The 13,289-nt window shown below is 40.9% G+C and overlaps 2 long non-coding RNA genes across 7 annotated transcripts in view; one reads left to right on the forward strand and one right to left on the reverse strand.

The window, feature by feature from the left end:
* The window catches only part of LOC109501400, a 60,405-nt gene that overhangs the window by 30,581 nt on the left and 16,535 nt on the right, over window positions 1-13,289 (forward strand). The window lies entirely within an intron of this gene.
* LOC123386497 overlaps window positions 4,463-13,289 on the reverse strand; it is a 29,223-nt gene continuing 20,396 nt past the window's right edge. For 2 of the 5 annotated variants that reach the window (XR_006600426.1, XR_006600424.1), the window contains 3 exons: window positions 8,289-8,371; window positions 5,943-6,070; window positions 4,463-5,012 (listed from right to left, as the gene is read on the reverse strand). This is a non-coding gene — a long non-coding RNA (uncharacterized LOC123386497). Of the gene's footprint in view, window positions 5,013-5,942; window positions 6,071-6,608; window positions 6,906-8,288; window positions 8,372-11,846; window positions 11,994-13,289 lie in introns of all 5 variants that reach the window. The other 3 variants (XR_006600425.1, XR_006600428.1, XR_006600427.1) reach the window with 3 other exon arrangements.

The following is a 13,289-nucleotide window of genomic DNA, read 5'->3' on the forward strand; positions in this document are numbered from 1 at the left end:
TAAGTGAAATAAGTCAGACGGGAAAAAACAAATACCATATGATTTCACTGATCCGTGCAATCTGAAAAAACAAGACGGGTGCCTGGGTGGCTCAGTTGGTTAAGAGTCCAACTTCAGCTCAGGTCATGATCTCTTGGTTTGTGAATCTGAGCCCCACATCGGGCTCTGTGCTGACAGCTCAGAGCCTGGGGCCTGCTTTGGATTCTGTGTCTCCCTCTCTGTCTGCCGCTCCCCCCACTTATGCTCTGTCTCTGTCTCTCAAAAATGAATAAAAAATTTTTAAAAAATTAAAAAACAAGACAAACAAAAAACATAAACAGAGGCAGACTCATAAATACAGAGAACAAGGTAGTGATTGCCAGAGGGGAAGAGTGTCAGGGGTGGTGATAGGTGAAAAAGGTGATGGGGATTAAGAGGTACAAACTTTCATTCTTGGTTTTTGAACCAAAAGACCCACCTTTCTCCCAAACTGAGTAAAAGAATGAAATAACAAACCCAGTCACACCAAGGAATAAATGACTGACAAGTGATTTAATTCTCAGATGTGTTTCTGACATCATAAGGATCTTTTAGTATGCCAATCACATTCTTGGCTAGCATAGATCTGTGTTTGAGGCCACAAACCTGTCTGAGCAGTTATATTTTCAGGTACCTGCAATTGTTAAGCCAGGAGATGAAGAAGTTAACTGGTCCCAGACCTGCTGGTTAATGTGACTGATTATGGCCCTGTCTTTGGGCTTCACAGTGGCCACACTTTTACCTGAAGAATGCCATCCCTGGGGCACCTGGGTGGCTCAGTCGGTTAAGCATCTGACTTCGACTCAGGTCATGATCTCACAGTTCGAGCCCCGCGTCAGGCTCTGTGCTGACAGCTCAGAGTCTGGAGCCCACTTCGGATTCTGTGTCTCCCTCTCTCTGACCCTCCCCCCGTTCATGCTCTTTCTCTATCTCAAAAATAAATAAAAATTAAAAAAAAAATTAAAAAAAAAAAAAAGAATGCCATCCCCTTTTCTGGGATGTGAATTTCCAAGCTATGTCTTTCTCCCCTTTTTTGTTTCTCTTAAGGCAAATGCCTGCCCTTAGTATGGTAGAAAAAGTTTTCATAGGTGGGACTTTCTAAAGCTTAGAATGGTTGCATGTAAAATAATCTCTTCTAAGTCCTGCATTGGTGCCTGCCATACCCCCATTAAAGTTGCCCACTGGGCAGTTATTTTAGCTTCAGAAGACACTACCAGGGGTACATATGTCACTCAGGAGGCATAAATACTGATCTGTTCACAACTATTATCTATTCATGCTCATCTTAGGTGCTCGCATCAGTTGGCAAAGCTGAGGGAAGAATATTCGTCATAATTTCTAATGTTTTGGGGGTATCACTTAGTTTACACACATTTTCTTAGACATTATTTTAGCTGATCTTCACAATAACCCAGGAGATAAGCAAATACAGTTTCTCCTTGCTTATGAGAAACCTAATCCTTAAAAGAGTAATAAAGTCAGTATGTGGGAGCCAGGTTTGGCACCTGGGTCTCCTGACTCAGTATGCCCTTTACACACATGTCACGTACAGCCAAGTGTATATGGATGTGGATGTGGAAAGACATAGAAAGGAGTAAAGGAGTCTGTGGGGGAAGAGAAAAAGACCAGATGGGGCACTGAAGAAGAGGTGGGGGTAGGAAGGAGGAATCCTGGGTGCTGAATCTGCAGGTGGTAGGAGGGCAGAGGGGCAAGGGGGAGCTATTCAGAGATGAGGGAAGGAGTAGTGACCAACATTAGGAGCCTCAGTCACTGAGAGAATTGGGGGAAAACATGCATATTTGGGTTTGAAAGAATGTGGTGTAGGACACAGTATACTGGACTGGGGATAAGAGAGCTCAGGCTGGCCTGGTTGTGCCATGAACAAGCCTGGGCACATGACTAACCCCTCTGGCCTCGGTGTCTTCAGGTATAAAACAAAGGACTTCACTCAGATCATCTCTAAGTTCCTGGGAGGTCACAATATCTGTGACCTTGGTGCAGGTACATACATGACATGAGCATGAAGGAGCGGGTGCTGAGAGTGGCGTAGGGCTAACACGGGCCTCAAGCAGATCTTCCCGGTTACTCATCTCATGGTTTGTGTTCAGCCAGCCTGGACAGGACTAACCTCTGTTCTGTGGGATCTAGGGACAAGATCCCAGTGACAGTACTTGAATGATATTGGCAATAGCAAGTGATACTTTCACCGAATGGGGATTCAATTTAAACCATTTTCTCAAAGTGAAGTGTCTTTATTGTCTTATTCCAGATGCTTCAAGGAATAGGGCAAGGGTAAAAGGAATTCTGAGAATATGAGTTAGGAGTGGTCCCAAAGCCCCGGAGAATTTGTCTTTCTGGGCTGTGGTGTGGGGCAGAGACATTTCAACATTCATGCAGCCTTCCATCAGCCACCTTTGACCAACACTAAAAGCCCGTTACCAAGAAGGGAGTGAGAATAATTTCTCTCCTATTAGTACTTCCTCCTTCCCAAATGTGGTGCTAGCCACTGGGAGTTGTAATTGCAGATATCACCAAGGACTATGGATATAAATTTCACAAAGGGCAAGACCTTCCATTATGAGTGGGAAGATGGCTTTAATTAAAAAAAAAAATCAATATATTGTTTCCAATCATTAGAATCCCATGTCTGTAGGAAAAATCAATCCTTTTCATATTAAAATGCTTACATTCACACTCAGATGTTATATTACACATGAGTCATTGAAGGAGGTCAGGAGGCGGTCTGCCTGAGGCCCAGAATGAGTCCCAGCCATGTCCATACTAAAATCATAGGTGTTTGTGAGAGTCTGTCTTCAGGAAACCTGTGAGCTAAGAAATTCTACACAATACCACAGAGATTTGAAATTTTGTGCAGTAGAGAGGGTGCCTCCTCTTGACACATTCTCTCCTCATTCTTCCAAATCCTCAAATGAAAGCAAAAATAAAAGGAAAAGCTAAAATCGCATCTTAAAGAGTGGGAGCATCTCCATTTTTCAGTGATTTCTCTCACTCCTCCTCCTCCATGTTGGCAGATTTTTACCACAGGGTTCAACCAACAGGCACCAGGGGATTCTAATGTTAACAAAGGGCTCCATTTTTAAAAGATAATTTATCTATTCATGCAAGAAAATGCTTTTGATTTTAATCAGCGGCAAGGGTTTGGTTCTCTCCTCTCGTTTCCTGAGAAGTAGGAGCAAATGGAGACAGGGCGGATCTCCTGGAGAACGTCACATGTTACTGAAATAGACTCTTGACAGCATTAAATTCCCAGAGGTGCTATTCCATTCCCCACACAACATAATAGTAATGATCTTATGGAGAAATTTTGCCTTTATGGAAACTGTTTATTTCTAAGAACATTCTAATGTCAGGCTAAGTGTGAAGCTTCCCTAATAAAGAAGTAAAGGAAAACAAGGGTCCTAATTAAAAACATTGTTTAAGAAGACACTTGTGAGAGAAAAGAAAATCCCACTTTACATGGAAAACTTAATCATGTATATTGCTAGAACGTATTGCAGAGTATTCACGCCAATTTCCCAGACCCCGTTCCTTGTTACTATTTATACTCTTCAAGCCCAGTCCTTCTGGGTCCAGTTTCCCTCCTGTCCAGTTCAGCAGTTACTCCCTTTGAAGTCAGTGTGAAACTGATGCCCAAAGGGGAGATATATGCCCCAGGGATATCTAACCTACTGGTTTCTTTTTCTCATTTCACTGGGTTTGGAAAATGATGGAACAGTCTTGCTGTCTGTCAAGTGCTGCCCAGTTTGATTTCCTATCTGTGGAAACAAAGCAGACGTGCCTGCATGCTACCTAGGCACTCATCAGTGAGGGCAATGAAAATGTTTTTATTAGCATTCTAGGAAATCAAGGGGCTGGTTTCAAAAGCTCATATATTTGCCACTTTTTGAATTTTTTCCTGCCTAAGGGAACTGGAGTCTACCCAAATTATCCATTGCTGACGACAGGAGCATGGACTCAGCCTGGTTAGATTTGAATAAAAGCATAGTTCCATTCCTTGACTTTGGGAAGTGACTCTACTTCCCTCTGCCTCATTCTACAACTTGGGGACAATCCTAGTACCTATCTGGGAAGGGTATTTATTTATTTATTTATTAAGTCATCAGATTCATACAAAAAGCCTTTATCAGATAGATACTATCATTTTCCCCATGTTACAAAGGGGGAAAATGAGGTTCAGAGAGGTAACTCAGTTGCCTAACACAAAGGGTTTTGTGTTAATTCCATGGCTCATAGTACAGTGCCATATACAGAAGAAGAGTATAATGCATGTTAACTATTATCATAATTGTTTTAGATCATCCCTGTGATATTTTCAAATAGCTAACAGAAAGGTGTCTACCAAAAAAGAATGTTGGGAAGTCCCAACAACTAGGGGACAAAGAGAAGATGAGAGAAGAAAGTGATCAGTAATAAGGACACAAACACCAGCATTTATGGTTTAATGTGCACCAGGCACTATTCTAAGTGTTTCACATGTTTTAAGCCATTTCATCTCCATTAGACTTTGAGGTAGGGAAGCATCTTATCCACCACTTATAGAGGAGAAGACTGAGACAGAGAGGTTTGGGAAATTTCCCGAGGTCACACTGCTGGTTGGTGGCACAGACCTCCTGGTCTGGTTCTGGAGCCCATCTCCTTAAGCATCACACTCAGCCACTGTCTAAAGGGGATTGATAGGCAGAGCTAAAACGTTAGCAGAAGAACAAGAGACACCATCATGAGACTCAGGAGGGCCTGAGTTGTTGGTAGTGTTAAATTACTTTATACAGGTCCTGGTACTGGTGGGAAAGAGATGACACCCCTGAAATCGGGAAATTTGAGGAAAGTTTAATAAAGAGACTATTTACAAAGGTATGGGCAAGTATAGAGAACCCAAAGTACTAATGGAATACTCACTGGCAGGTAAGAGCAGAGAGTAGGGTCAGTACCTCTAAGGTCTAGATAGCTGAGCAGAGAGAGTGGATCCTGGGACTCTGAGAAAAATAGAGAGGGCAGGAGGGAGGGAGAGAGAGAGAGAGAGAGAGAGAGAGAGAGAGAGAATGAACAAGAGAGCACTGCTATTTGGAGAAGATACCCTAAGAAGAGGTATCTGACTTCTGTCAAGGGCAGCAGCCCACTGCAGGCCTGTCCCTTAGAAAGAAGTGGGATATATACACCCAGCTGTGACTCTTCTATCATTTTCTGGGGCTTTCCACTGGCCAAACCCAACTAGCAGCCAAAGTACAAGGGAACCCATTGAAACAACTGGTAGAGTTCAGCTTCCCAGCATACAGAGTAGGGCGCGTTAGCAGGAGAGGAGATTTAAGGGAGTGCACAGATGATAGCCAGCAGTGACTCAGAAAAGTTATGCAAAATAGGGGCCAAAAGTTTATGAATGGGTTTAGCAATTCAAACACTACTGGTTATTTTGTTAGAACATTTTTCAGTGGAGACATGGGGTGTGCAAGAAACCCAAGGGCAGTGAGTTGAATAGTAAATGGAAAGTAACACAGTGCAGGCAGTAAACAGAGACTATTTTCAAGGCTGGTGGCTGTGCAGGGAAAGAGAGAGAAATTGGGGGAGGAGTAAAGGGGAGCAAGGGGGAGTAATGGAGGGAGAGAGAAGTGACAGTTGGAATACAGATGATGGAGCAAGGTCCTCGGGAAGCTGAAGGAGTTGCTAGTGAAGTGGCAAGGAAGAAGGGAAAGAGAAAAGGATTTATATGGATGCAGATAAATGTGTTCTCTCGGGGTACAGGAAATAGATGTTGTCATTAATTATTTCCCTATATGAGACTGGAAGTGAAGTCATCTCCTGAGATTGGCGGGGAAGGCATTATGGAAAGTATGAGTGGAGGGTAGTGCTTGCAGGAACCTTACAAGAAACGGGAGAAGGAATTAATCACAATCAAACAGAAGGATTACCTGGCTCAGGTAGGAGAAGATAGAATTGCAGAAACATGGATTTGCTTCTGTCTTTTTCCTCCAGGGAATCTCATAGGCCTGGATGTAGGACAGGAGAAGGCAGAAAGTTGGCTTGGCATTTTCTCAGTCTGGAAAAACAGGATAAGGACAAACGTATTGAGGGTGTTGGTGAGAAGTAGCATGAAGCATAGATACTGGCTTCTAGACTGAATAGGGAAGGAAAAGGCCAGGGGCTGATTAGAGAAAACAACTACAGTGACCTGGAAAGCTGGGGGGATGGAAGTGTGCATTTGACCAGCATATGGTTGGGAGGGAGAGAGGTGGAAGGACAGAAGGTCATGATCAGAAAGCGGGATGAGAGGATTTGTAATTTGAAGTGATGATAACTTCTTAGGTATGGCCGTGAGTTAATCATCACGTTTATTTTACTCTGTTTTCCACGGCTTATCAATGCTTGTAAATGAAGATTGTGTGAAAAATGTCAGCCAGCTCAAGAGTGAGGAAGGCATAGCATGATCTTCTCCAGGCACTGGGCCCGCACTGCTTAGAGATGCCCCAACTGGGAGCATGGAGGATTTCACTGTGGCTGAGAGCGGCGGTCACCGCTGGCAGCAGAGGGACAGCTAGACAAGGGGCAGACAGAACAGTGGGGGAGCATAGACGCACTGCGAGCAAGCGTTTGGGAGACATTGGCTCAGCTGGAACACCTTTAAGATGATGGCATTTCGGCCAGAGGCTGTGCACTTGGGGCAACCCACGGAACGTGCCCGCGGAGAAGGCGACACTGCACCACAAGTTCCAGAAAAGCAGAGGCTGCAGAGGGTCAGGCAAAGAACCGGCCCTGGCGCAACGCCCTGCGCGCATGTGCGTGGGCTGCTGACTCCCGGCCAGGAGGATTGCACTTGGAAGCCGGGCCTGAGTGTTCTCGGAAGCTGTGTAACAAATTCAATCTGGATTTTCATTCTATGAGAGAGAGAGAGAGAGAGAGAGAGAGAGAGAGAGAGAGAGAGAGAGAGAGAGAACTTTTTTCATGACACATAGGGTAGAATTTGACCGTGTCTCAACTCCGAACTTGCAAAGAAGAATTTATTCCGGAGTATTTGAGATGTCACCACTTATTTTAAGATTTCTTTTCCTTTTGAGGGGTTAGTGGGGAAAATAATCAAAACATTTCTTTAATTAGAAGAAGCCTGCAATAAAGAAGGGGGGGGATCAAGATTTAATTGCTGTATTTTTTTGTTTAGCAAAATGTGTACCCAATTAAATGCAGTTGAGCAGTTCTGGGAAGAAATTAATAAACAGGGGTTGGGGGAGAAGATGAGGAAGCAGAGGGAAGAGACTGTTCCCAAGCTGAGATTTTGTTTGCCAAGTTTCAACAAAGAGCAAAGCTTAGCTCCGAAGGAGAAGCCCTTGAGAGATGGGGTTTAGAATAGTAGTGCAAACAGAAACCCCAAATGAGGCAAGTTGGGGAGACATTTCTCTAATGCAGTTCATCCTCAACAGGTGCTGGCAACATCTGTAATGAGACTATCCATGATAAAAAGCTTCTCATACCTTAATCCACACTATATTACATTCACAAACACATTGCCATCCTCTTCCATCCTCCTCCCCCTGAGATGCAGGAATAAATAATGTACTATTAAAATCACATCTCTGCTTTCTGCCTAAGAACATTAAAAGTGAGAAGAAGAAAAATAGATTCCACCATCCCATTATCCTCAGGGGAATGCAACTGGTAAACATGAAGATATATTCAGGATGATCCAATAGAAGAAACCCTCATATAGCCAGCCACACCAGTCTATTAAAAAACCTAAAGATTATACATTGAGCGGATCCTATGATAGATACAAATAAATGAGGAATATTAATTTAATTCAAATATTACTACTGTAATACAAATGCCCATGTTTGGAAAATGGAATCAATTTCTTTCTGAGGGCCTCACAGCATCAGAGCCTTCATTCATTCATTTATCCATTCATTCATTCATTTGTCCTACAACATATATGTATTAATCATTTACTGTGTGCAAGACACAGAAGTACAGGAATTCAAAATCTAGAAAAAGTCGAGGAAGCCTTGTGTATCACTTCAGTTTTATGGTCTGTGAAAAAAAAGGTGGCTAGTAAAAGAGATATTTTTCTACCTTCCCACCTTAATTTACCTTCCTTTACTATGGGCTTACTGTAAAATTCAGTTAACCAGTTTACAATGTATCTGAAGGTAGAGCTTTATAGCCTGGCACATAGGTGCTTTTCATAAAAATAGTTTGAGATGATTAAATTTCACAGTGTTGTTCCTTTTGGTCTAAAGAAGATATGCATGCTTTGGCTTCCTTACCTATACGTTGCCTTTGATCCGTTCATTCATGCATTCATCAAATGTACATTCCTCATCTACAGAGCAGCAGAATATTCTTGGTGCTGGCAATACAAACATGAATAAGATTGAGTGTTTCCTTTAAAGGAGCTTATCATAAGTGGGATGCAAGAAGATAGACACATCTCTGCAAAAATCTTATAGGTTCTGGGATAGCACAGTGAGACCTAAGAGACAAAAGACAGTGGGAAGGTCAAGAAAGTTTCCAGAAATGCTTCATCAAGTTCATGGCTTCTGCCTGAATTTGAATGATAAGTAGACATGGGGGATGAATAAGGAGAAAGTCATTTTAGGTGAAGGGAACAGCCTGGCATGCTTGTGGAAAGGTAAACATCTGTTCAGCCAAGTAAATGGGTCCAGATTGGGTGGTGGAAGACTGGAAAAGTGGGGGACAAGGAAACCCATTGGGTGATAATATTGGGAGGTGGGCGTATGTGGAAGGAGGTAATCCTTGTTCAGTGGTAGTTCCTTTCTGTTGCAATATCTAGAGATTCCTTTACTCATGACATAAATCAAGTCTATCTTCTTAAAGATTTTTTAAAAATTAATATAGATTTATAAAGAAATATGGAGGATGTGAGAGAGAAGATTATTCTGAGATTATTAAAGTGGTTCTACAGTTTACTGATTGGAACACTTTGAGAAATTGCTGAAATAAAAAAAACATAGTTTCAAAACAATTGACCTAACAATTTTGTTTGGCAAAATAGAGGTGTTTGTTTTTTTGTTTTTGTTTTTGTTTTTTTTTAACCAAACCAACATGAAGTTTTTAAAAATTAGGGGTTGATTGCCCCATAAGAGGTCATATAGAAAATATTTATTGAATATCGAGATATAGGAGGTCAGTAAATGTACACAAAAGAATAAACAGAATTATATAAATCTCATAGATCTCTGTGAGAATGTACATACTATGTATATATACATATTCATTAATCTATTTTTTTACTCACTGGTCTCATTTTAAGACTAATAATGCTACCCAAACTGACAAAACAGGCAAGCTTTATAACTCAGTCCCAATTTACAGAAAAAACAGCAACAACAAAGTCAGATCAAGCGTGAGTCAAGCAAAGCTCTGTTTACATATTATGCACAGAAAGAGTACTGGAAATCCCTATACCCAGAATATAGACACACACATTTAATGATACAACTACATATTAGCATCATTCTGGGTGTTTTTCTATCCAAATGCACTTGAAACATTTAGTCTGAGTCTATGCCACAATCGTGCATTTCATTGGAGTGCCATGGATGGTAACTCAGATTTGAACTGCCATTTTGTTTCACTATGGCTTCCTATGTGAGTCTCTGCTAGGGAAGAGTCAGAAAAAGTGTTTCAGACCAATGTCTCCAGACCATGAGGTATGTACTTTTTTGCATTTACATCTTTTAAATGTCCCCTTTGCCATTTTCAAATATGCAATTTCTGTGTTACCAGCTACACTGTGAACTCTGAGCATGGTATCTGGATTAGGTCTCAGAATGTACCAGGCCTATGACAGTCACTAAATGACCAGCTGACTTTTGATCAGGTCTGAAGGCTAAAACTTTATGCTTGGTGAATTGAAGACAAAGGATAACCTGATAGCATTTCAGCTGCACTGAAATTGTTATGTATCGCAGACTTCCAAAAGTACTAAACAACTTCATCTAGAAGATCAATTTGCTGAGGTACCTGAGAGAATGTTTTGTAGTTAATTCAGTTGAGCAGGCCTACTGGTGGGCAGTGCTGATCAAAATCAGATACACCACAGGATGGAAACTCTTTATCGGAAAGGTGGAAAACTAGAGATACCTGTCTCAAAACTTCCCAAGCGATAATGGAATTTGCTTAGTACTGGCAACATCTCTGGAATCATTTGTACTACAGTCACCTGGGTGTTGATTTAAAAAAAAAAAGACAAAATTCTAAGTTCAAGCATATACTGCCCCCAATAGACTCTCTGGAAGTGGGGCCCTAGAATCTGGGTTTATGGGAAATTTTCCAGGAGGTTTATTCATTCACTATAGTTTGAGATGTCCAAAGAATGTTGTTCTAGACAAGGACAGACCCATTCTCTATAGAAAATGGTGTGCCATGGGGGGGCCTGGGTGGCTCAGTCAGTTGAGCATCCAACTTCGGCTTAGGTCATGATCTCACAGTTCATGAGTTCGAGCTCCACGTTGGGCTCTGTGCTGACAGCTCAAAGCCTGGAGTCTGCTTCAGATTCTGTGTCTCCCACTCTGTCTGCCCCTCCCCAGCTTGCTCTCTTTCTCTCTCTCTCTCTCTTTCTCAAAAATAAATAAACATTAAAAAAATTAAAAAAGGTGTCCCTGTCTGTGGGAGCCCTTGTAGTTCACCTCACTGGAAATTTGGGTGCCTGACTGTACTTCCCATGTCACGGCATGCAGAAACCTGTCAACCACTCTGCCCTCTCAGGTGTCTTCCATCACATCAGCAACAGTTTTCAGAGAAGCCTTCAGTTCTCCCAGAAAGTCACCATGCAATCCTTCACAACACAAAGCTGAACATTATCACTCCTCTGACCATTTTGAAAATACACCACATTGTTAATGTACTTCCATCTAAATGCTCTTTCCTCAACTTTTTAATAATTACTGGTTACCAGGCTTGACATTCTAAAATAGGGTGATGCATTTACCAAGGTGACAGGGTGTTTGTGAGCCTTAATTAATTAAGGCTTGGAGAGTGCATAGAGAAGGATTTTTTATCAGCATTCAATATTATTATTTATTTGCAATACAATTTAGAACTTTCTCCATAATGGGGAAAAATTACAAACATCCATTTAATTCCTCAGGGTACTTGAGAGTAAAAAGCTGGCTACAGGAGAGTAAGGAATTGCTGCAGTTTCTACTATAATAACCACCAGCGTGGAAGTGAAATAAAAATATATTACTCCAGGTGGAAGGTTATCTGAAGCCCTAAATGGGCCTGTTGCTGATATCCTCATGGTTGGCACACACAGAAAACCAGACACTCAAACCCCTCCCCTGTTTCCCCTTAATAGGTCAGCACTGAAGCCCAGAAATACCAAGTGCGTGAAGATGTCAGTGACAATAAATATTTTTTTTCAGTTAATGGGCTTCATGAATACATAGATTTCAAGTTAAGGCAATTATCTAATTTCAACTCACCACTTGCTAATTTACTAATTCATTAACTTGAGGAAACGGTCATCCTGCTTGATGCTGGCCTCCTGACAATAGAGCTGAGTCTTGGCAGGGATTTATTTCCAACAACACCAGGGACAAAAAGCATGAGATATTTTTGAAGAATAATAAAAAATGGATTAAAGGGAATAGAAATAATTTATCATGTGCAGATGTGCAGAAAGAAAAGATGGTGGCTTTGCAGTCTTATTTTATAAAAACAAAATTACAGTGAAGGTGTCTTACCCAATCAACAATCTTAACACAGGGATCTTATGAGCTATCAGGTGTACGAGATTTCATAAAAATCATATCATCAGAGGAATAGTCAGTAAATTTCCCCTCTTCTGCCTAACCTACCTCAGACCTTGCAACCCTGATGAGAAGGGAAAGCAACACAAATCTGGCAGATTCTTTGTTAAAATCCAAAGGCTGTGTGCATGTCAGTGCCTCCCTAAGGAGGTTCGTGTCTGCCGAATGACTTGAAAATCCTACACCAGTTCTTCTCTGTAGGAAAGGATGAAAAAGATACATTCAAGAAAGGAAGGAAATATGGATTGAGATATGACTTGTGGCTTCTGGAATCTTCCAAGGAGGAAAGCACTTCCAAAAAACCACTTATAGGTACTTTTCTGCATCTGAGAAGTATTAAATGAATTATCCAATGAGTCTTACTTTCATACAGGACTAAAATATTTCATTCAGGCATTTTCTTTAAAAAAACAAAAAGAAAACAAAAAGTATCATGGTTTTTAGAAAGACTCACAATCAAAATAGTTGTGGGGCACCCGAGTGGCTCAGTTGGTTGAGCATCCGACTTCATCTCAGGTCATGATCTCGCGGTTTGTGAACCCTGCATCGGGCTCTGTGCTGACAGCTCAGAGCCTGGAGCCTGCTTCAGATTCTGTGTCCCCCTTTCTCTCCACCCCACCTCTGCTTGTGCTCTTTCTCTCTCTGTCTTTAAAAAATGAATAAACATAAAAATTTTTTAATTAAAAAAAATAGTTGTATTTTCTACTTTGTGACTTGCTTTTTATACTCTTAGAGATGCCCTTTGATGAATAATTTGCTAACCTGTTTTCTTTTTAGTTAGAACTTTTCTGTCTGTTTGAAAAATATTTCCATTCCTAAGGTCTAAAAGCTCTACTCTTTGACTTTGTCATTTAGGTCATGAATCAACCTGGAACTGACTTTTCCAATATGGATGAATAATCATTTGTGCCAGCACTGTTTAGTCCTTTTTCCATGACTCTGTAGCGTCACCTTTGCTATACATAAGTCTCCATTCATATGTGGGTCTGTCTCTGGATTTTATATTCTGTTCCACTGATTTGATTTATCTGCTTATCCTTAACCCATACCATACTGCTTTATCTGCTGTGGATTCCCATGAGCCTCAATACTTGATAGAGAAAGTCTTCTTCCTCCTCTTTCTTCTTCTTTGGAAACATCATGGCTGTTTATGTTTGCTTTTTGCTTTTCCATATCAATTTTATAATAAGTTTGCCAAATTCCACAAAAAAGGGAAAATATTGATATTCTAACTGGAATTGCCTTAGATCTATGGAACAATTCAGGAAAGAATTTAAGTCTTTGCAATACTATTCTTCTAAGACATGAATATTCTATGTCTACGTATTTAGGTTTTCTCTAATTCTTTTCAATTGTGTGTCATGGTCTTCTATAAAGAGGTACTGTACAATTTTTGTTAGAGAATTTTTCTTTTTGATACTGTCGTAAAAGAAACACAGAGGCACAGAAAAATATATGTTATATATTCAGAATATATCCTTTTTAAAAATT

Source organism: Felis catus, chromosome B4 (assembly GCF_018350175.1).
Source record: "Felis catus isolate Fca126 chromosome B4, F.catus_Fca126_mat1.0, whole genome shotgun sequence".
In the NCBI taxonomy this organism is placed as follows: Eukaryota; Metazoa; Chordata; class Mammalia; order Carnivora; family Felidae; genus Felis; species Felis catus.